The sequence below is a fragment of the Ascaphus truei genome, chromosome 1 (genome assembly GCF_040206685.1).
Source record: "Ascaphus truei isolate aAscTru1 chromosome 1, aAscTru1.hap1, whole genome shotgun sequence".
Lineage (NCBI taxonomy): Eukaryota > Metazoa > Chordata > Amphibia > Anura > Ascaphidae > Ascaphus > Ascaphus truei.
The window spans coordinates 358,381,695-358,406,817 of record NC_134483.1 but is presented as its reverse complement, the minus strand read 5'-3'; the positions used below and the strand labels follow the sequence as shown (position 1 = coordinate 358,406,817).

Sequence of the window (25,123 nt, the reverse complement as noted above, 5' to 3'; positions counted from 1 at the left end):
CCAGAGGTATAAATGTAGATGGTGGAGAGAAGCTTGTGGGGAGCGCAGGTATCACCACATGCAGGGAAAAAAAAATATATATATAGTGTAGTGTGTTTAAACAAATTCAATAATAGAAAAGTCAATCACGATTGGGGACTCACACTCTCCCAGTGAAATAAAGGCAGTGGATACAACAATGTAGACCCAGTCAGTAGATGGTAACAGGAATCAGCAGCATATTCCCTCGGTGTGAAAAGATAACACACTTAGTGCAACAATGCATGTACCAGTTAAGTGTTTATCAAGGCAACAATCATTGCACTTACATTAGGCACAATGTGCTTAGACACATAACAAAATCGTTGCGCAGCTCTTTCGTGTCACCAGCCCTGCTCCTGAGATGGCGTCGCGTCACTTCCGGTCGCTCCGTGACGTCACTTCCGGTCGCGCTCGATCGAGATGATAAAATCACCGGGTGGCAGGGGAGATGCTGGATGACATCTCAGGCTGCTGCAGGTTCAACTCTACACGTTTCACTGGCTTAGCAGCTTCGTCAGGAGTAAATCTGTAGCATTACACTTCCTAATCTATAAATATACCTCCAATAGGTTCTGATTGGATGGTGGGTTGATTCACCCCTTGCTATTGGTTCGAGTGATCACTGGTGATTGGCTGATGGGCGGGACAACAATAAGTCCTAACTAACAATGTAATACAATATGAATGCAGCAATATCTTTAATAATCTTAAAATATTTAAACAAAACTACATATAAATAACAACAAAATTCTAACTATTAACAACTAGTACATATAGAAGCTGACTAATTAATAATATATAAATAAAAAACAAGTAATAATAATAACAGATGATTGATAGCTATATACCAAGGGTAACTGTCTGTATGTTGTTACAGAATACTCAACATAACATATGTATACAGGGTTAGGGATAGGGATGGAATAAGGCAGCAGGAAGAAGGAAAAAAAGGGGGAAGTAGAAAAATACAAAATTAGTATAACACATATGTTAATACAATATAAAAGCTTAATATATATATATATAAATATATATATATATATATATATATATATATATATATATATATATATATATATAACATATCCATTTATCTATACATATACTCATGTGCATATCACCAAAAACACCAAAAGTCTCCATATATATACAACAATATCTATATAATTCTAAAAAACTCTACATATATATATATATATATATATATATATATATATATATATATATATATATAAAACCATTAATAAAATGGTAAAAGATATAATAATAAAAAATTATAATATTAAAAAATTTATACACATGAGTATATATATATACACATACATAAATATCTTTCCCCCTCTTTATTAGTGAGGGGGTGGAATAGTGAACAAAATATTGGTATAATAATAATAATGATAAAATACTATGATGATGGGCACTGGAAATGGCTAAAATACAATGGGTTTAGACAACGAAAGAGAAAACACACAGTGTATATAATACGTGATGAATACAGAACTATATAAAGACACTGATCTCTATATCTGCGTTGAGTCCTGCTGGACTCAACGTTTTTAATCGGTGGATCCAAAATGTCTCTCTCTTTATTAGTTCTTTAGTTCGATCACCACCTCTCCAATTAAGGGGGACATGTTCAATGCCCTTAATAATTATATATTTTGGATTAGAGGCATGAAAAAGGTTAAAATGTTTGGGAACACTATGTGTGTCCAACTTACGTCTTATATTCCCAATGTGCTCTAACTTTCAGGGCCTGAGTAGTTTGTTCTATGTACTGAAAGCCACAAGGGCATTCCAACAAGTAAATGACGAAAATCGTATTACAATTAATAAATTGTTTTATTTTAAATTCTTCAATGGTGATATTAGATTTAAAAGTATCCTTTACCCCTTTACAACAAAAATCGCAGACTTTACAATTGCCGCAAGTAAAAAAACCTTTGGGAAGTTTTAACCAGTTGCTGTCTTTAGTGTCCTCTCTTTTACTTTTCAGGACACTAGGTGCTAAGTTCTGCTTTAAATTTCTTTATTTAGTAAATACAACATTAGGCCTATCTGGTATTACACTTCCCAAAATGGGGTCATTCTGTAAGATATGCCAATGTTTATTTGATGCATGTTTCATTTTATCTGCTTCTCTGTTATATTGAGTTATAAAACTAGTTGTAAAGTCTATCTTATTCTGCTTTTTATTATTAATAGTGGGTTTTATTAAAAGTTTCCTGTCAAGCATGTCAACATTTTAACTTAGCTTCGCTAATACTCGTAGGACTATATTTCTTCTCAATACATTTATTTGTTAGTACTTCTGATTGTTCCTCATATATTTCTTTCTTACTACAATTTCTTTTTATCCTCATAAATTGACCTTGAGGAACGTTAGAAATCCACCTTGGGTGATGGCAACTGTTATGCAATATATAGTTATTGCCATCTACCGATTTAAAAAATGTTTTTGTTAAAATAGACTTATCCTCAATGTAAATCTCAAGATCTAAAAATTAAACTCTGGTCTTACTAAAATTCGATATAAATTTAAGATTAAAATTATTTATATTAATATATTCTAAAAATTGTTTTAATAAAATTTTGTCGCCATTCCAAATAAAAAACACGTCATCAATATATCTTTTCCAGAGGACCAGATTTGCACCAAATTCATGCGAAGACCAAATATGGTCTAATTCCCATATGGTCATAAATAAATTTGCATAACTTGGTGCAAATCTGGTCCCCATTGCGGTGCCGCAGAGTTGTAGGAAGAACTCTTGGTTAAACCAAAAATAATTTTTAGACAATATAAAACGTATCCCCTCCAGAATAAAATCCATTTGTTCTATGTCCATGTTTGCATCTTCAGTTAAAATTCTCTTGATTGCATCCAACCCTTGCGCATGGTCTATAGATGTATACAATGAAGAGACATCGCAAGTAACAAGTATAAAATTCTCTTCCCATTGTACATCTTCTAAAATAGATCAAATCTGCGCCGTATCTTTAAGATGGGATTTGCCGGAAACAACATATGTCTGTAAAAATGTATCTATATATTCCGACAGATTGGAGCACATGGATTCGATGCCTGAAATTATTGGCCTTCCTGGTGGGTATTTTAAGTTCTTATGAATTTTTGGTAAAAAATAAAATATGGGGATTTTAGGGGATTCCACCCACAGGTATTTGAATTCTTCCTCTCTGAGTATACGTTTAGTTTTACCTTCTAAAAGAAAATTATGTAGGTCTTTAAGGTAGGCTGTGGTGGGATCTTTTTTTAACTTTCTATATGTCTTGGTATCCCCAAGTATTCTATTCGATTTATTGATGTAACACTCCCTACTCATTACAACAACCCCTCCACCTTTATCGGCTTGTTTGACGACCAATTCTTCGTCTTCCATAAGTGTTTTTAATGCATTTCTCTCTTTTTGACATAAATTATTCTTAAAATATTTATTATTATTGGCTATGGTTTCAAATTCTTTATTTAACAATTGATAAAAAAACTTCTAAATGATGACCTTTAATAAAACTTGGATAAAATTTAGACTTGGGTTTCAATTGGTATGTAAAAATGTACCAATATTGGGTGGATTAATAATAGTACTATTTTTTTAAATTGCATTATCAGAATTTTTTGCTAAAAATAATTTTTTGACAGTTAACTTACGTAAAAACTTGTTAGCATCAATAAATAGGTTAAAACTACTCAGCCCTGCAGTAGGTGCAAAGGTTAGACCCTTGCTAATTACCCTTAATTGAACATCATCCAATACCTTATCACTAATATTAAAAACTCTTAATGGTTTGGTTTGGATATCTTGCTCATCAGTAAGAGATGGTTTTTCTATTTTATCTTTAGAATATGATTTTCTTTCCACTTTTTTTGTTGGGTTGAGATCTTCTTTTTTTGGGATCTCCACTTTTCTTATTGGTTGATAATTAATTGGTTTAGTATAGTTCTTTTTATTTGAACCCCCTTTCCATCCCCTTATGATGGTAATTATTAGATTTATTAGGGTCCCCTCTATAGTCTTTACTGGGTTCCCTACATCTTGAATGGTGAAAGTTTTTCCTTCCCCAGTTTTTATAATTACCCTTAGTATAGTCTTCTATATCTCTATTATATTTTTTCTTTTTGTTTAAAACTATGGCATCGGTTAATCCATCTACCTTTCTTTGTAACTCCATGTCATTTCTTTTATAATGACCTGTATTTTCAAAGGCGTATTATAGTGTATAATGTTATACTCCTTGAGAAAGGGCTGGAAAGCCTGAAACGCGTAGGAGGGATTTTTTCTTGTTAGTCTGTTTTTTGTTTTTTAGTATGTGATTCAATAAAACTTTTTTATTTTTTCTACCTCTGGTGAGTTGATTGGTGCTGTTCGGTTCTCGCTGTTCTACCAATTTGTTTTTTCAAGTCTAGAATTTCAGGTGAATCAGTTTCAGATATATGATCTCGACAGCATACAGCAGTTACATCATTGCTGTTTAACGCCACAACTTTCTCCAATTGATTTTTTGGTCATTAGCTTAGTTTACTTAAAAATATTTAGTTGAACTGTAATTGAAGGAAAAAAGGAGAGGATAAATAATACATGGTTACAAATACATAGTTCCATAAGTACATACATTATATACAAGACATTGCATGCACAGTTAGAGATAATATATATTATAGGCGTATGTAACAGGTACAGATCAAATTAAAATGTGAGGCAGCTTTAGTTTTGAAAGAACTTAGACTGATGGTGGCTGTGAGAGTCTCCGGTAGATTGTTCCAGTTGTGAGGTGCACGGTAAGAGAAGGAAGAGCAGCCGGATACTTTGTTGAACCGTGGGACCATGAACCATCTTTTGGAATCAGATCTCAGATATGTGCATGTGGTTGGGGTGAGGAGCTTGTTCAGATAGACGGGTAGCATGCCCAGAAAGTATTTGAAGGCAAGACAGGAGAGATGAACTTTGCGCCTAAACTCAAGTGATGACCATTCTAGTTCTTTGACATTTCGCAGTGATGTGTGTTGTATTTGCATTGGATAACAAAACGGCATATTGAATTGTAGAGGGTATCAAGTATGCTAAGGTGGGTTTGAGGTGCCGAGCCGTATACTATGTCCCCATAGTCAATAATTGGGATTAACATCTGCTGTGCGATACGCTTTCTGACCAGCAGACTTAGGGATGATTTGTTCCTATAAAGTATGTATAGTTTGGCATAGGTTTTGGATGTCAGGGTATCAATGTGCATCCCAAATGTTAAATGGGAGTCAAACCATATGCCCAAGTATTTAAAACTAGTAACATGAGTTAGGATGGTATTAACATTGGTTCTTATCTGGAGCTTAGTCATTGGAAGCTTTAAAAATGTAGCCTTAGTCCCAAATGCCATTGTTAAATTCTGTCAGTGTTTTAAAACAGTTTATTTTGGGAGATCCAATTTTCAAGTCTCAAAAAGACAGATTGAAGTATGTGTTCAAGGTTGGAGAGGCTAGGGCTGTGTGCATATAATATTGTGTCATACATGTGTCATACAAGCTGTGCATACATACATATGATTGTGTCATACAACCTACCTTACAAGCTGTAGGAAGATCATTGATGAACACTGAGAATAGTAGGGACCCCAGAACAGAGCCTTGCGGAACACCACAGGTGATATCCAAGGGGTTGGAGTTAGAGCCTGAGATAGACACATGTTGGGATCTACCTGATAGGTAGAAATGAAACCAGTTTTAAAGCATGCTTCCCTATTCCAGAGCACTGAAGTTTGTTAAGCAAGATAAAATGATTACAGAATCAAAAGCCTTTGCAAAATCTAATAATATTGCACCAGTGAGTTGTCCCAGTTCCATTCCACACTGGATCTCATTGCAAACTTTTAGCGGGGTAGTTACTGTGGAGTGTTTGGGTCAAAAGCCAGATTGAAATTGTCTAGGGAAATTTGTCTTGGTATAGTAATCGCTTAATTGGGAGTGAACACATTTTCCCATGAGTTTGTACAGTATAGTATTGGGAGAAGAGAGATTAGCCTGTAGTTTGAGACAGTGTTTTGTCCCCACTTTTGAAGATTGGGACAACTCTGGCAGTTCTATCTGCTTCATGTCTAGTTTCTACTAACAGCATTATAGAGGTGTTTAGCTGTGACTGTGTCTGGTATTGATGGTTATCTACCATCATTGCTTATTTAGCCAATATTTTTTTCCCCATCTGACAAATAATTGCTTATGTTAGATTAGTTATTAGAAGGGAGTTTTTTGGCTCATCGCTACACTTTTTGATTTTTTAATTACTGTTATACTTACACTCAGTGATATATGTTTTAAGAAACACTATATTAAAAGTTATATTTTATATTACCTGTGGTGTGCATTGAAGTGAATTTCTTCCTGAGCACACTACCCAGTGTTCTCAATTGTTTTCTGAACAGTCATTGAAAAATCCTTCAGAGGGCGAAATTGAATGGAAAAAAATGGTCAGTTAAACAGAGAGACTACAACTTTGTGGGATTTCTGTAGATATTCCAGTGGTTGCATTTTATTATTCCCATGTCCATTTTCAAAGCAATATCAGTATGTTTTATATTGAATTTATGTCATGCAGTTGCAAAGATTTTTTTACAGAAATACAAAGTACATACACTGTAATTTGTGGTTACTAATCCTTGTGGGCATCACCTTGGAAAATCAGGGGAACATTTTTATATGGATAATCTTATTCTTTATTTGGATATCAACATGAATAAACAGATATATAAAAATGATAATCGTTTTGCTACTTTCACCATTGCTTGTGCCTGACACATTAATAGACAAAGCAGTAATTATATCCTCTCTCCTAACTACCTGCAAGTGAGAAAGGGCCTGATGAGGATAGTGGTAACGTTTCCTTTAAGGGAGATTCACTGTGTGGGTAACATGGGCATCAGCCTAAGAAGTTATTGTTCATTGGAAGTAAAAAAACAACAACACATAGTCGTTATTTACAGTATTTGAAGCAAAGTAACTAATAAACCCAAACGCATAGAAATGGGGGACGGGACTGAGTTGGCTCCGTAATCCCAAACTTTACATTTTGATGCCACCTACTAAATGATAAATAAAACCTCATAGCTCAAAACATCTGGCACTTGGCTTAGGGAGCGAGACAAAATAATTGACCAGCCGGCCGGTGAGACTGCTTGAGGTGGGGGATCAGGACACAGACTTGTATTACCGTGTTGGCTTTTTATCAATGGGTATATAAAACAGGAGGATGGGAACACTTCTACCCTTCATGCAATGCATGAAAAATGGTTTGTTTGGTGCAACATGGTGGAGAAGACATTAATAAAAAATAATTAATACAAAAATGTATTAGTAAGCACTGTGATTTTTTTTTGTTATAAATCTGGCACTTATATTTGCTCCAGTGCTTTTGCTTTTTAGGTTGTATGTAACTGTCTTATAGACCAGGACATGTTACATTTAGTGTTTCTGTGTTGGATTGCCATAGTTCCTGTGGATTTCAGTAGTTTACATTTTCATTGCCTACTACATATTTTTTTTAAAAAGGGCAATAACTTTTACATTGGTAAGGCCAAAATTAGTTTGCTCAGAACAAGAAAAAATATAAGCCGGCCCTATGCTGTTTGTGTAGTGATCAAAAAGGATGAAAGTTCTCCTCAGTGAAATGTGTTACACAATTATACTACACAGCCAATCAAAACTAGTATCAGCGATTACTAGCCCTCCACCTATGATGGGGTAAATATTGCAACTTCAATATCTGTTATGTATTCTGCACTCCTCCATCATCATCATCATCATTTTTTTTTTTAAGTAAATACAGACCTCCACTTAAAGGGGCATCACAATATTTTACACTCAGCTTGAGAACAACTACAATTAAATACAATTATTTTGATACACATGAGACAGACAGGGAAATCCAGAATTATAATGCATGGTTGCATGAAATGAACAGAGGTTATACACATTCAGTTTACATACATTTCATAGACGCTTAGAGATATGATTATGGGCATAAGTAACATTTACATACAATACAAATTGTGTTAGAAGAGGCCCTGCCTCAAGGTGGTTACCATCTATAGGCAGGGTAAGTTGATGAGAGGGTTGGGGAATTTCAGAGGCAATAGAGCAGCTGTAACATTATCAAACGGCTGAAACCCTTTGGCTGCCCTTCAGCTGATGCCAAAGGTTGTCCGCCTTTGGGGCTACGCAGATGTAGACTGAAGGGGTTCTGAATGAATTCAGCTGGGCTTTTAAATTCCTTTGTTCAGTCATAAACACTGCAGGGGGTGGAGTTGACTAAACACATAGGGGCCGATGCACAAAGCAGTGAAAAAATCAGTGCTTTTGCGTGCGACTATGCATTTTGTATCGCTCTGTCAGATATGAAGCCAAAAGCGGGATTCACTAAGAAGTGAACGCCATTTTTTAAAGTCCAATTAAAAAATGCACTATCGTTCGAGCTGTTTTTAGTATCAGTGCTGTTGTGCTATAAATTCTAAAGCAGCCTGTAAGAGCTGCATGGAGACACTGCGTCTCCATGCACGGCTCTTACAGGAGATCGTACAGTAAAAATATAGATTTTAATAATAGTGTACATGAGCAGGGGTTCTCCTGAGCTGAACTGAATTGGTTTCAGCCTCGGGGATCCCCTAGTTCATGAGATACAGGCCCCGTTATGGGGTGCCGGTATCACCTGTGCTTTTAAATCTCCTGCATCACGTGACCGGGGGATTTAAATCCTGCACTGGGATACCGGCACCCCATAATGGGGCCTGTTTCTCATGAAGTAGGGGGTCCCCGAGCCTGAAACCAATGCGGTTCAGCTCAGGAGACCCCCTGCTCATGAACACTAGTATCAAAACACCAATAACAATAAAAACTAATTCATTACCGTAGCAGCTATCTGCTATGGTAATGAGGCTGCTTTAATGTAATTTTTATTAATAGTGGATGGGAGCAGGGTGTCTCCTGAGTTGAACTGCATTGATTTCAGCTTCGGGGACCCCCTGCTTCCTGAGTTACAGGCCAAGATATGGGGTGCTGGTATCCCTTCATTATTTAAATCCGCCGGTCACGTGATGCGGGCGATTTAAAAATGGCGGTGATACTGGCACCCGATGGCCTATAACTCAGGAAGCAGGGGATTCCTGAGGCAGAAATCAAAGCGGTTAAGCGCAGGAAACCCCCAGCTACCGCCCACTATTAATAAAAATTATATTAAAGCAGCTTCATTACCTTAGCAGCTATCCACTAAGGCAATGAAAGGGTTAAGGCACAATAGCAGGCAATTGCCACCAATTAATATTGCAATATGTACTACCCACCAATACACAACCCACCCACCCCCTGTGCCCCCAACAACCCTTATACCCCCTGTGGCAGGACGGCCTGTTGGTGAGATCAGACAAGAGTCCACATGTGCATTTTCAGGGTAAACCAAATGTTCAGTGGTTTTATTTCTCCACAACACAAATAAACATTTGGGCACACTGTCCCTTTAAGGCAAAACAAAACTCATTAAAAGAATAACTACTCCCCATTGGGAGATCTTACTAAAGATTCCAGGCTTTATCAAACGGGCTGGCTGGCTTTGCCCAGTTCCCAACCCTTAAACATATACTACAATAGTTATGGAACAATATTAAAGTCTTTACTGTATCTTTGATTGGAAATCTCTGTCCCTAGAGAGTGGTTAGGAAATCCTTCCAGATAGGAGCTTGCACCGGACAGCTCTGTAGTCTGAGTCTACCACCTACTACAAGCATTAGCCTCCTTATCAAACTGAATGTCAGCTGTCTCAGTTTACTTACTGATTGCCAAGTATTCTTACTGGGTTAACCTTCTGAGTGCTGGATGAAAGACTCAGATGTATATTTCCGATGTATAATTATCTGTACTTGTCTTCACCCTGCTACACCCGTCTAACACATTTAAAAGCAATTTTTTCTTTTTATGCACAGGAATTATACTAGAGGGTGGTGGTGGCCCTCGCGGGTCTGGGGGCCTCAGGGTGGTCCCTGCGGGCATCTGGGGGTGCTTGGGTGGTCCCTGCGGGTGTCCAGGGGCCTCTAGGTGTTCCCCACGGGTGTCGGGTGGTCCATGCGGGTGTCTGGGGGTCCTCGTGTGATCCCCACGGGTGTCCGGGGGCCTCCAGGTAGTCCCCGCTGCTGTCCGGAGGTCCTCGGGCGGTACCAATCCTGTGCCCCCCCTGGCCCCATACAGTAATGGGCAAAATTAACAATTATACAGATATGGATAATAGTGCATTTGCCCATTTAAAATAAAACATTAACCAACAGAAATAAAGTAAATAAAACTTGCACTTACCCATGCCAGCCAGCCACGATGAAGGCCGTCTTTATCCTCATCACCGTCCATGTCCTCCGTTGCCACAAACAATGCAACAAAAGTACAATCTAATGGCCCCTAATATAGAGGGAGAGAGAGTTTGGCCCGGTATGAAAGGGGTTACACCCCATATGGCCACCCCCTGACCTCACCAGGGAGACAAGGGGTTAACTGGACTGCGGTCCAGGAATGTGGTTTGCACCTTGTTATATCATGAAAATGTATGTTCCCCTGTTCCCATGTTTTATTATTATGTCAGTTTCTGCACCACACACACACTGGGATCCATCCGGGAGGGCAAGGGTTAATAGTTGTCTAGTGATTATAGCCCTTTATTTAATTTTCCCGCCTTTTCAGGCACCATTTTGCAGGGTCCCATAGACCGCCATTGAAGCTCCATTGTTTTCAATGGCGGATCTAGCTGTTTTGGACATGTTTCCCTTGAAGACCAGCAGGTGGCGTCCGAGAGGAGGAGCGGCGGTTTCCCATTGTAAGTCAATGGGCTCATTGACTTCAATGGAGATTCCTCGACGGCGCTTTCCAGGAACGAGTTGGCAGCCGTCCAAACCGCAAAACCGCAAAGCGGATACTTTTTCTGAAAAAGAGCTTTGATCACTGATTAGTCAAGTTCAACGTCAAGTGGCGTGGGAATTTTAGGTTATAGGGCACCCAGAAATAAAATTCTTTTTGCCCCTAGTTCCTAGGCCTCCCCTCACTCGACCACCACCGGGTCCCAGAACCCAGAACCCCGGAACGGGTTGTGCTGGTAGAGCAGGTCGCGCCATAGGTTCCAATGGTGGCGGCAGAAGCAGCACAAGAAAACGACTAAGTCAGAAATGCTACAAACCATAAGCCCATATCTTCGGTTCTGGAGGGTCCAGAGGGCCAGGGTTTGTGGTACCTGTAGTCACTGCTCCGGCATGGCTGCAGAACCATCCTTGACCCTCTGTGACCAACCTGACGGAGTATAGACCACCTTAAAGGTTCGGGAGTTTTTCCCATAGACTTCAATGGCGGCCGGTTCCCATTGACCGGCTATGGCGGAGAAACCCCATAGGCTTCAATGGCGACGATGCCCCGTTGAAAGTCTATGGCGGCAGATTCCCATAGCCGCCAATGGCGGCGGTTTACCATTGAAAGTCTATGGCGGCGTAGCCCGTTGTTTTCAATGGGGATTTAGTGAAAAACCGTGATTTAATTTACAGCGGAGAATTTTGTATTAAAATAGGAAACGGTTTAAGTAGTATTTGTGTATCTCCGGTTCTGAAGGTCTCAGCGGGTTGAAACTTGGACCATATGGTGTCCCAGTTCCGGCATTGAGAACTGGGCCGTTTGGACCTGCTGGACCCAACGGAACCGGATATTTTAAAATGTTTATGTTTCACCTTTAATATTGTATTCCAAGGCGGGGATAAAAACCCGCGAAGATTCCTTTAAATAAAGGGAAGCAGATGGTCAGAGGGGCGACCCAATGTCTAGAGACTAAGTACTGTTCAAAAGGTTTTGTCACCCTCACTGTTTACCTGAGGGCGGAGAACCGTCAAACTGGAGTGGTTTGTGAGTGTCACATTTTACACTTACAAACAAAGGAGATCCTGCCAGATATTCCATTTGGCAGACTGGCCGGTGTCCCTGATGTAAATGTGGGGCTACAGAAATGAGACCCTCAGGGTCCTAGTGCGCATGTGTTAACTAGCTGGGGGGCATGGGTTAAACTATGTTCCCACGTTAAAGATTGGATACAGGTAATTGTTATCCAATAGCCTGTACTCAATGTTAGGAATAGGGTTACAAAGATATATAAACTGTGGTCAACCCTATATCCATGGTCTTCAAATACCATCTTGATTGTTACCTGATTGCTGGAGAATTGCTATCTGATACTTCTCATCCCCCAACCCCAAGTAAGTGTTACATTCTTGCCTGTTACTGTACTATATTGCTGTGTTCACCTATTTAAGGAATAAATATACTTTATTATAGCTAAGCCTCGTTCAGTTCAACCCAGTTATTTGGTGTATTATTATAGCCTGTCACAAAGTTACCATCACACCTAACCCCTTAATCACCTTGGCGGTTAATAACCGCTATAGTAATTAAAGGGCTAACCCACCCTCCCCCATTACCCACCCAGGAGGCCTTACCACCCTCCCCAGGTAAATACCCCCACCCTCCACCCATGCATTGTTACAGTGGGTACATCATGCTCATATAATATGGGCATGATTTACCACTATAGCAATAAATGGTGAAGCAAAAAACAAAAAACAGCCCCAAAATAAAACACCTGCGTGGACCACCCGAGGACCCCTAGACACCCACGGGGACCACCTGGGGACCCCTGTGGGGCCCCCGGACACCCTCCGGGACCACCCGAGGGCCCACAGACATTCGTGGGAACCACCCGAGGACCCCCAGACACCCACAGGGACAACCCAGAGACTCTTGTGGGGCTCCTGGACACCCGTGGGAACCACCCGGAGACCCTCACCGTCCTCTTGCATTAATGCCGTGCAAAAAAAATTAAATAATGCTTTTTTGTATGGCTCAATCTCTTTGCGCCAGCCTTTAGCTGGTGATAAAATATGGCGAGCTTTTATAGTACGATTCAGTTAACACTGCTTTGTGAATCTCACTTACTGGCGTGTTTGCCATTTTTTGGCCTATCGTGTGACTTTTTTTTCACTGACAGTTTTTTGGTGATAAAAAGCCATTATAGCGCGATGCTGCACTGTTACAGTATCACTGCTTTGTGAATCACGCAGCAGGCAGTAACATGCTATAAAGGCATTTATTGCACTTAAAACCACTTATCACTGCTTTGTGCATCGGCCCATAGCATCAAAAAATCCTAGATTTTAACCCTTCACAAGCTGTGCAGAGGGCCATAGAGCTTAATTTATTTTGTTAAAAGGATTGACCTTCCCTTAAAAATGGGCTTTTAGAATCTGTATGGCACCCCATAGGCATGAGAGGGCACACAGAGCTGCTCTGAGGAAACTCATGAGATTGCCCTTCTACTTCGAATGGTTTGGTTTTGATGCAGGGGAATATCTCTGGTCTGTTGACAATGTGCAAAATACATCTTGAAGAGTATCAAGCTTGAGGTGGCTGAAAAAGAAAGAGGAAAGTGCAAAGTGGCTTAAAACGTTTTTTAGTCCCGTTGATTCAGCAATGAGCTGCTGGGATAGCAAACTAATGCCAGCCATAGAAATGTAGTTATTAAAGAACAATAATAGCATTAGTTGCAAGTACATTGAAAATAAATGTAAAATATTGTTAATGTCCAATTACAATTAGTACTCATTCTTTAGGCTCAAAAGGTTAAGCCATTTCAGAATTTGAAGCATCCAGACACCAGTAAGGCTATGGCCCCGCTGCCTGCACTGCATGCGCGCCTGCGAGGCTGGCGGCGCGTGCAGCCGAGTCCCTCGGTCTGCAGTGAGCTGCAGGGGGAAAGACGGGGGGGGGGAAGGTGACGTGGTAGTGACGGGGGCACGGCCGTGACATCACCCGGCAGGTTCGCCCTCATTGGCTGAACTGCTGGGGGGCGTGGCCTAGCGCTCCATTGCGACCCCTAATCTCAATTTTCTTGAGAGCAGGAGTTTCTATCGGCGCAGCACGGCGCCCCCCCCTCTCAGCGGGCCCGGCCCCATTGTGGTCTGGCTCTTGTCCCTGCAGCGTCCGCCACAGCGTGCGCTGCAGTAGCCAGCGGGGACCTGGCCTTAAGCACCTGATATTGTTACATGGGATATAACAAACTGTGCAATAAGGACTTGGAGTATGTGACACAATTTTGTGAGTGTGTGTTAACTTGTTGCCAGACATGCACAAGGAAATTAAAATGGAGACTTTTGACAAATTACTGGTTATTTCTTTGTGATCACGCAAAATAAATAATAAGGGACATTTACAGCCTAGTACCTAGTTACTTGCTTTATATGGGGTTTTGTACAGAAAAATTACCAGTTCAAAGAAGCAAATGTTCTGCATGGGTGACTGACTGTCTGAGTTACCATGGACATGGTGTAAGTTTCATTGCATTCCAGGTGTGGTAATCTGCTTTACACAAAGTAAAATGACTTTAACAAAATCCTTTGGTTCATAGTCTGCCAGGGTTTCCTCCCATGTTACTGTTTGAGCCAACACAAGTTTAAATGGGACTTAATAAGCATATAGAGGTGTTTGTTTTTAATAGTTTTATCTGTAATTAGTCTAAAAAAAAAGTATATGGGCGGGAGAGAGTTATGTGGGATATATTCTAGCAGGAGTCATGCAAATATACTTTACATATTCTGTTAGTATATTCCAGGTATCTCAGGTGTCTTTCCACAAGTGTATTGCATATAGCGCTTGGGACTCTAGTAAAACACCCCTCTATTTCCCTCCCACCCATATTTAAGCATCTGGACGGTGCTAACACTACCATTAGGTAAGACGAATAACATCAGGTTAGGGGGAACAGCTCTTTTACATATAATTAGCACTGACGGCTGGAAACAAAATGACAATATGTTATATAAGGAGTTTAACATTGCTGTTTGCTTTATTGCTTAGGCGTTCCTATTAATCTTCCATTTAGGTTAAAAAGCCTAACGAAGTTTGGTGCATCTGAGCCACAGAGCTAATTCAGCGGCCCATTGCTCTCACCTGCTCTGGTTCTGCAGGAAAGCTCTGGGGAAGACCAGGCTGGCTACATCTGCACATAGTTAGGCATGAAAAAAAATATATGCCCATTGAGTTCAACCTTTGCTAAGTTCTAACTGGCTGAGATATTTATACTGTACAATAAATGTAAATACTGTATCGTTGTTTTAGTCATAAACTACATCACTTCGTAGAGTGAATACATTTAAATGAGAATTTCACAGTTCTAAAATCTATAGAAAGGAACATAGCTAAGGCATTCACAGTGCAGCCAACTCCTGGTGAAATCCCCAAATCCTATTATCTATAATTGAAATATTCTATTTAACTCTTGAGTAAGCTCATTAATTATTGTTAATATACGGCTATTAATAAGGTAATCCTGCTCAAAATAGCAAAGAAAGGCTTGTTTACTGTTTTGAGCTTAGAATTGTCTGGACAGTATAATAGCATTGACAGAACCCTCATTATCTAACTCAAATTTAGAACTTCTGGATCTGTAGTGACTAAACAAGCTAGTGCTCCAATTGTATATACTGCACGTATTGCTTTTGGAGATGTGTAGCCAGGCTAGCAGGTTACGTACTCTCCCTGTTAATAAAGAAGACTTACTTTTTATTTTAGATGAAAAATTATAATGATTCTACGTTTCTTCTAAAAATATTTCCATGACCCCAATACAAATCAATTGACGTTTTATTAATCCCATGTATTTTCATCCCAAATCTCCTTCAAATGTTTTTTCACATGTTAACTTGTATGGCAGATTGTAGCAATCATTCTACAGATCTGGAATCAGCAGCTTTTCCCCTGATTGATGAATTGAGATATTGGGGTAATTGAATTTAAAAAGGGGTTATTCATTAAAGAGTACATCTCAAATACTATTGCTTGGAAACTCGGGCACTATCACAGTTTAATGAATAACCCCAAACAGTTATTGCAATTCTGTTCAGAATGCTTTAGCAGATAGATAATGACATCTGCCATAATGAATGAAGCACAGATACCAACTGAGTGCAGTAAGTCAACAGAGGATTAATAAACCATTTGCATGAAAGGTACTTTAGGGAAACTACAGTAATCCACTTCTAGGTAAGAAACACATTTGGGGAAGCTTTGTTCATGGTCACGCAACATTCCATAAAGTATCTAGAGAACAATTGCTTTACATTCCGTACTAAATATAATGCCGCCTCTGTCACAAAATGCTGGTTGATATTTTAATGAAAAAAAAGTTTTTTTTAGCAGCATATGTCATTGCTCAAGCAATTATTTTGTTGTTGTTGACTGGTTGTCTCTTTCAAGTTTTTGATGGATATGCTTTTTGAATCTATACCCAGATTACTGTATCTCACTTTATTTTACCATGACTGTATGTTGCACTGGACAAACATAATCTATATAAATCATCTGATTGTAAACGAAGTTGATACATTGAAATATATGAAGTAACTTCATGAAAAATTAATGCAACGTATTGTAAAATTAACAAAAATGCATACATTGAGTTAAATAATAATCGACCTACATCTTTTGTACATTTTCCTACTGTCTTAAACTTTAACATTTTATTTGTTTTTTTAATCTATACCAAGATTGTTTTAAATTGTGTTTTATGTACCTCCCATTTTTTTTCCAAAAAGCTTTTCCATGTATCCACTACTATTTCAGTGACAAGTATTTTATCCATATCCACTAACTGTAGCAGCTTCCATGCATTACTCCTCATTTTTATTTAAAATGGCTTTGCTCCTGTAACTTCCCTTGAGATATTGAATATCTGTGTTTCTTTGATCATCTTTGTTTTAAATGGGTGTACATGTTTTAGTAATTTAGGCCCTTTTAAATATTTAGTATTGTGAAGCCATTTCCCAGACACGAAGCAGAGATCAGCAGCTTCACATTAGATTCAATAAACACCTCAGGGGGTAAGTCTGTATTGCACTAACATTTGTGTAGCCAGGTTACCCCTTTTACCTTGCGACCCTCATCCCCTCCGTGGCCAGGATCGATGGCGGGTGCTGCCGGAGGCAAGCGGCAGACCCGACGGCCATTCCAGAGGGTGGGGGCTGAGAGGGGAGCGCTCCGGTGCGCTGGAGATCTCCGGCGGCTCCTGTACAGGGCGCCGCCATGTTGCGCCGGTTTGCGCATGCGCGGTAAGCCCCCGGCGGCCCGAATAGGTCGCGCATGCGCAGGACTAGTTAGCCAGTTATGTCAGCCCTTAGATAGTCGCGCGAGGGCAGGGACAGTTCCATAGAGGTTGCGGCGCCCATTAGGGATTCGCGCAGGCGCAGGGAAGGCACGCACGCGGCCCCAATATGTTTGCAGCCTCCACGGGACTACAACTCCCATGAGGCTTAGGGCCAAGCACACCAGGTGCCTCAGTGTGGCCAATGAGGGCCAAGGATCTCTTGAGGGAGATAGATACATTTTCGCGGGTTTGAGCCACATTAGTCAGTTGGAGCCAGGGAGCTGTGAGGGAAGGAAGGGTGCGGGGAGCGAGTGCAGCTCCTGCACCCAGATAGGTACCCACACCCTAGGTAGGCCCCAACTCCCCACCACATTAGTGGGTAATTGATAAGGGACGGCCCAAGATAGGGACGCTGCCCTAAGGTTAGTGTGCTGTCTTGTCAGGGTCACGGCTGACAGTGCCGTGAGGTCTGACAGGCAGGCGCAGTGTTGTGCAGCATGTTGGCTGCGAGCATCCAGTAGGTCACAGCTTGTTGCTGCAGGCGCTGGGATCCGTTAGTAGTAGTGAGGCAGAGGGGACTTGGGTAGTACGGGAGGAGGTAGAGTGGGTGCAGGGAGTCAGGGACCCCTGCATAAGATAGATGTTATAACGTGGTGATGTTATAAAGTATAAGTATGATGTTATAGCATTCGTTGTTCACTCAGTAAACTTGTTATACATAATACTGGTGTATGTGGTTTCCGGGTGGGTTCCTATGTTAGGGTCATTCTACATTCCCATAGAATCCTACATAGGTGGAGGCGCTGAACCCGAGTACGTTCCAGAGGATTCACCCCAGGCTCTCACTAGCGGAGGCTCAGGCCTCCTGTGAGCCTGCAGGTATATGCACCACACCTGGTAACACTATATGTTTCTCCGCACCCACAGTATAATCTGCGACTGGGGGGGGGGAACCCGTTACATTTTGAAGTTTATGGGGATTTTCGGCCGAAAATAGCTCAAACGGCCCCTTCTGACAGTATAGAATTCTCCCCTCAGTCTTAGCTGATGAGATTTTCAATGTAAACATTGCACAAATGTTGTCCCTTTCCTTTGGACTACCTCTGCGTTGTTCATATACGTGTGAAGCATCAGAACTAGTGATAACACTGTTGGTGAAATCTCACCAGTGATCGGAAAAGTGGCAACATCAGCTCTTTCTATTGGAAAGCCTCCTACTGAACTCCCTAGCATCACCCTATTGGCTTCCTCTTAAGTCTACAACAGAGATTTATGCTTAATTATGTATTCTGTGAGTTTCTGTTGCCAAGAAACAAGATTTAGTACTTCTTAAATTTTAGTTGCCAAACTCCTGACCATTTTTAAAGTGACCTCATTCCTCGTATTTTGAATCCCTCTTGCAATACCCAGTCTGTTTCAGAACAGTGTGCTCCATGTGCAATGGGACATGTTCCTCTTTCAATCAGTAATGTCATTCATTTCACTGATGGCATGATAATGAAAACAGTCATAGTCTACTAATCCTCACTCTTCAGAATGAATTCATTTTGCTATAACTTTATATTGCTGGTTCATATTGCTGGTTCATATTGCTGGTTCCTTCACATATTTCCTAATCATTTACATGATAAACAGCCATGTCTCTGATTGCTCAGTTTGTACAAGACATTTCTGTGTGAAACAGTAGGTTTTGAAAGCCGCTATCATGAGCTACAAACTTTATCACAAATTCAAATACAGTACAGTAGATGTATAAAATGTGTTTGACCATCTCTTTCCAGTGAATCTTTGATGCCTTGGGTTTTGTAAACTAGAGGACTTAAGATATTAAACAATTCTTCCCCTCAGAAGCGATTCCATTAATTTTCCCTTTAGTGAGGCCAGGTTTATAATAATAAATATTGCCCCATATATGTTCTCAGGAAACATACAGTATAAACATAAGCTGGTGAATAGGTCAATCAGTGGTGGGGCTAGCCCTCTCTTGCCATATGTTGATTTATTCCAACTGGTCCCATTACCTTATTCACTCAAAGGATGTTTTCCTTACGACCCCTATCTACTATATATTTTTGAAAGCATTGTATGTCTGCGTCCCAAGGGCCAATCGCATAGCACCTTTGGCTTGTCACTCCGGCTCAGGCCATGCCCGCCCCCGCACACCTTTCATTGGCCTGAGGCGGAGTGACGGGCCACACACACACACACACACACACACACACACACACACACACACACACCGCCCCCCCCCCATCACGTGCGCCGCCCTGCACCGGCTCCGGACGGGAAGCGCGGCCCTCCTACCCCAGCCGCTACCTCCCCCTAAGGTAAGTCACAGCGCGTCCCGCCTCAGCTTATGGCGCGAGTAACTCTCTGCACAGCCTCCCGCCTCAGGCCCACACAGGGCGCTTCCTGCCGCCGCCTGCACGAGCCTCACTCAGCCAGACGGCACATCGGGGGACCAAGCGGGTGCCACGGGGGGGGGCGAGCCGCGAGTCACAGGGAACGGGGGGGGAGTCACAGGGAACGGGGGGGTGAGCCGCGAGTCACAGGAAACAGGGGGGCGAGCCGCGAGTCACAGGGAACGGGGGGGGGAGTCACGGGGAGGGGTGCCGAGTCACGGGGGGGGGGGGGCACCAGCCGAACCAGCAGGGGGACGGACGCACGGAGGGGGTGGGGGGACATGCACATACATAAATTATGACAATACATATGCCCACTGCTCTCCACCCCCCCCACTTCCCTTTCCCCCCCCCACTCCCCTTTCCCCCCCCACTCCCCTTTCCCCCCCACTCCCCTTTCTCCCCCCCTCTCCCCTTTCCCCCCCCCCACTCCCCTTTCCCCCCCACTCCCCTTTCTCCCCCCCCACTCCCCTTTCTTCCCCCCCACTCCCCTTTCCTCCCCCACTCCCCTTTCTCCCCCCCCTCCCCTTTCTCCCCCCCCCTCCCCTTTCTCCCAGCCTCCCTTTCTCCCCCCCTCCCCTTCTCCCCCCCTCCCCTTTCTCCCCCCCACTCCCCTTTCCCCCCCCCACTCCCCTTTTCCCCCCCACTCCCCTTTCCCCCCCACTCCCCTTTCTCCCCCCCCACTCCCCTTTCCCCCCCACTCCCCTTTCCCCCCCACTCCCCTTCTCCCCCCCCACTCCCCTTTCTTCCCCCCCCCACTCCCCTTTCCTCCCCCACTCCCCTTTCTCCCCCCCCTCCCCTTTCTCCCCCCCCCCTCCCCTTTCTCCCAGCCTCCCCTTTCTCCCCCCCCTCCCCTTTCTCCCCCCCGCACTGCTCCCCTTTCCCCCCCCCGCTCCCCTTTCTCCCCCCCCGCTCCCCTTTCCCCCCCTCTCCCCTTTCTCCCCCCCGCTCCCCTTTCCCCCCCTCTCCCCTTTCTCACCCCCCCCGCTCCCCTTTCCCCCCTCTCCCCTTTCTCCACCCCCCGCTCCCCTTTCCCCCCCTCTCCCCTTTCTCCCCCCCCGCTCCCCTTTCCCCCCCCTCTCCCCTTTCTCCCCCGCTCCCCTTTCTCCCCCCCGCTCCCCTTTCTCCCCCCCGCTCCCCTTTCTCCCTCCCCCGCTCCCCTTTCTCCCCCCCCGCTCCCCTTTCTCCCCCCCCCGCTCCCCTTTCCCCCCCCCGCTCCCCTTTCTCCCCTCCCCCCCGCTCCCCTTTCTCCCCCCCGCTCCCCCTTTCCCTCCCCCTGCTCCCCTTTCTCCCCCCCTGCTCCCCTTTCTCCCCCCTTTCTCCCCCCCCTTTCTCCCCCCCCGCTCCCCTTTCTCCCCCCCCTCGCTCCCCTTTCTCCCCCCCTGCTCCCCTTTCTCCCCCGCTCCCCTTTCTCCCCCCCCGCTCCCCTTTCCCTCCCCCCCCGCTCCCCTTTCCCTCCTCCCCGATCCCCTTTCCCTCCCCACCGCTCCCCTTTCTCCCCCCCCCTTTCTCCCCCCCGCTCCCCCCCCTTTCTCCCCCCCGCTCCCCTTTCTCCCTCCCCCCCGCTCCCCTTTCTCCCCCCCCGCTCCCCTTTCTCCCCCCCCGCTCCCCTTTCTCCCCCCCGCTCCCCTTTCTCCCCCCCCCGCTCCCCTTTCCCTCCCCCCCACTCCCCTTTCCCTCCCCACCGCTCCCCTTTCCCTCCCCCCGCTCCCCTTTCCCTCCCCCCGCTCCCCTTTCCCTCCCCCCGCTCCCCTTTCCCTCCCCCCCGCTCCCCTTTCCCTCCCCCCGCTCCCCTTTCCCTCCCCCCCCCGCTCCACTTTCCCTCCCCCCCGCTCCCCTTTCCCTCCCCCCCGCTCCCCTTTCCCTCCCCCCCCGCTCCCCTTTCCCTCCCCCCGCTCCCCTTTCCCTTCCCTCCCCGCTCCCCTTTCCCTTCCCTCCCGCTCCCCTTTCCCTCCCCCCCGCACCCCTTTCCCTCCCCCCCCTGCTCCCCTTTCCCTCCCCCCTGCTCCCCTTTCCCTCCCCCCTCCCCCTCCTCCCCTTTCCCTCCCCCTCCTCCCCTTTCCCTCCCCCCTCCTCCCCTTTCCCTCCCCCTCCCCCCTCCTCCCCTTTCCCTCCCCCCTCCTCCCCTTTCCCTCCCCCCTCCTCCCCTCCCACCCCCTTCCCCCTTCCCACCCCCTTCGCCCTCCCCCCTCCCACAACCTTCCCCCCTCCCATACCCTTCCCCCCTCCCACACCCTTCCCCTCTCCCACACCCTTCCCTTCTCCCCCCCTTTCTCCCCCCCCGCTCCCCTTTCTCCCCCCCTCGCTCCCCTTTCTCCCCCCCTGCTCCCCTTTCTCCCCCGCTCCCCTTTCTCCCCCCCCCCGCTCCCCTTTCCCTCCCCCCCGCTCCCCTTTCCCTCCCCCTGCTCCCCTTTCCCTCCTCCCCGATCCCCTTTCCCTCCCCACCGCTCCCCTTTCTCCCCCCCCCCTTTCTCCCCCCCTTTCTCCCCACCCTTTCTCCCCCCCGCTCCCCTTTCTCCCCCCCCGCTCCCCTTTCTCCCCCCCCGCTCCCCTTTCTCCCCCCCCGCTCCCCTTTCTCCCCCCCGCTCCCCTTTCTCCCCCCCCGCTCCCCTTTCCCTCCCCCCCGCTCCCCTTTCCCTCCTCCCCGATCCCCTTTCCCTCCCCACCACTCCCCTTTCCCTCCCCCCGCTCCCCTTTCCCTCCCCCCGCTCCCCTTTCCCTCCCCCCCGCTCCCCTTTCCCTCCCCACCGCTCCCCTTTCTCCCCCCCCCCTTTCTCCCCCCCTTTCTCCCCACCCTTTCTCCCCCCCGCTCCCCTTTCTCCCCCCCCGCTCCCCTTTCTCCCCCCCCGCTCCCCTTTCTCCCCGCCCTCCGCTCCCCTTTCTCCCCCCCGCTCCCCTTTCTCCCCCCCGCTCCCCTTTCCCTCCCCCCCGCTCCCCTTTCCCTCCTCCCCGATCCCCTTTCCCTCCCCACCCGCTCCCCTTTCCCTCCCCCCGCTCCCCTTTCCCTCCCCCCGCTCCCCTTTCCCTCCCCCCCGCTCCCCTTTCCCTCCCCCCGCTCCCCTTTCCCTCCCCCCCCCGCTCCCCTTTCCCTCCCCCCCGCTCCCCTTTCCCTCCCCCCCGCTCCCCTTTCCCTCCCCCCCGCTCCCCTTTCCCTCCCCCCGCTCGCCCCTTTCCCTTCCCTCCCGCGCTCCCCTTTCCCTTCCCTCCCCGCTCCCCTTTCCCTCCCCCCCGCACCCCTTTCCCTCCCCCCCTGCTCCCCTTTCCCTCCACCCCCTGCTCCCCTTTCCCTCCCCCCTCGCCCCTCCTCCCCTTTCCCTCCCCCTCCTCCCCGTTTCCCTCCCCCCTCCTCCCCTTTCCCTCCCCCCTCCTCCCCTTTCCCTCCCCCCTCCTCCTCCCCTTTCCTCCCCCTCCTCCCCTTTCCCTCCGCCCCTCCTCCCCTCCCACCCCCTTCCCCCTTTCCACCCCCTTCGCCCTCCCCCCTCCCACAACCTTCCCCCCTCCCATACCCTTCCCCCCTCCCACACCCTTCCCCTCTCCCACACCCTTCCCCTCTCCCACACTCTTCCGCCCTCCCACACCCTACCCCCTTCCCCCCCTCCCACACCCTTCCCCCCCTTCCCACCACCCTTCGCCTGCCTGCCCCGCCTTCCTGCCTCCCCGCCTCTGCTTTCACGCCCACCCGCCTCTGCCTTTCACCCGCCCTTACTCCGCCCACCTCTGCCTTTCACCCACTGCCTCACAGCCGCTGCATGCACTCAACAGACACCCGCCACACTCGACACATACCTGCCGCCACACACACCTGCTGCCTCCCGCCCCTACGCACCAACATCGCTGACCCACCGCCTCACACCCTAGCAGGACCCCCACTCACAGAGAGCACTCACAACCCACGCGCCACCTGCCGCCTCACACCCTAGCAGGACCCCCACTCACAGACAGCACTCTCAACCCACGCGCCACCTGCCGCCTCACACCCTAGCAGGCCCCCGACTCACAGGCAGCACTCACAACCCACGTGCCACCTGCCGCCTCACACCCTAGCAGGACCCCGACTCACAGACAGCACTCACAACCCACGCGGCACCTGCCGCCTCACACCCTAGCAGGACACACGCCTCACATTTTTACATCTGTTATGTCACCAAAATTTACATTGTACTGTGGTGTGTTTACAATAAACCATTTTTAAACAACACCGCTCCCCTTTCTCCCCCCCCCCCTTTCTCCCCCCCGCTCCCCCCCCCCTTTCTCCCCCCCCGCTCCCCTTTCTCCCCCCCCGCTCCCCTTTTCTCCCCCCCTGCTCCCCTTTCTCCCCCCCCCCGCTCCCCTTTCTCCCCCCCTGCTCCCCTTTCTCCCCTCCGCTCCCCTTTCTCCCCCCCCCGCTCCCCTTTCCCTCCTCCCCAATCCCCTTTCCCTCCCCACCGCTCCCCTTTCCCTCCCCCCCGCTCCCCTTTCCCTCCCCCCCCGCTCCCCCTTTCCCTCCCCCCCCGCTCCCCTTTCCCTCCCCCCCGCTCCCCTTTCCCTCCCCCCGCTCCCCTTTCCCTCCCCCCCGCTCCCCTTTCCCTCCCCCCCGCTCCCCTTTCCCTCCCCCCCGCTCCCCTTTCCCTCCCCCCCCGCTCCCCTTTCCCTCCCCCCCGCTCCCCTTTCCCTTCCCTCCCGCTCCCCTTTCCCTCCCCCCGCACCCCTTTCCTCCCCCCCTGCTCCCCTTTCCCTCCCCCCCCTGCTCCCCTTTCCCTCCCCCCCTCCTCCCTTTTCCCTCCCCCTCCTCCCCTTTCCCTCCCCTCCTCCTCCGCTTTCCCTCCACCCTCCTCCCATTTCCCTCCTCCCTCCTCCCCTTTCCCTCCACCCCCTCCCCTCCTTTCCCTCCACCCCCTCCCATTTCCCTCCTCCCCTTTCCCTCCCCCCTCCTCCCCTTTCCCTCCCCCCTCCTCCCCTTTCCCTCCCCTCCTCCTCCCCTTTCCCTCCCCCTCCTCCCCTTTCCCTTCCCCTTCCCTCCCCCTCTGCCCCTTTCCCTCCTCCCCTTTCCCTCCCCCCTCCCCCCTCCACTTTCCCTCCACCTCCTCCCCTCCCCCTCCCCTCCCCCCCTCCCCCTCATCCCCTTTCCCTCCCCCTCCTCCCCTTTCCCTCCCCCTCCTCCCCTTTCCCTCCCCCCTCCACTTTCCCTCCCCCTCCTCCCCTCCCCCCCCCTCCCCCTCATCCCCTTTCCCTCCCCCTCCTCCCCTTTCCCTCCCCCTCCTCCCCTTTCCCTCCCCCTCCTCCCCTTTCCCTCCCCCCTCCTCCCCTTTCCCTCCCCCCCTCCTCCCCTCCCACCCCCTTCCCCCTTCCCACCCCTTTCGCCCTTCCCCCCCTCCCACACCCTTCCCCCCTCCCACACCCTTCCCCTCTCCCACACCCTTCCCCTCTCCCACACTCTTCCCCCCCTCCCACACCCTACCCCCTTCCCCCCCCTCCCACACCCTTCCCCCCCTCCCACACCCTTCCTCCCCCTTCCCA

The 25,123-nt window shown here is 47.2% G+C and overlaps 1 protein-coding gene across 1 annotated transcript in view; it reads left to right on the top strand.

The window, feature by feature from the left end:
- Positions 1-25,123, top strand: part of BMPR1B (bone morphogenetic protein receptor type 1B) — a 408,155-nt gene that overhangs the window by 29,161 nt on the left and 353,871 nt on the right. The window lies entirely within an intron of this gene.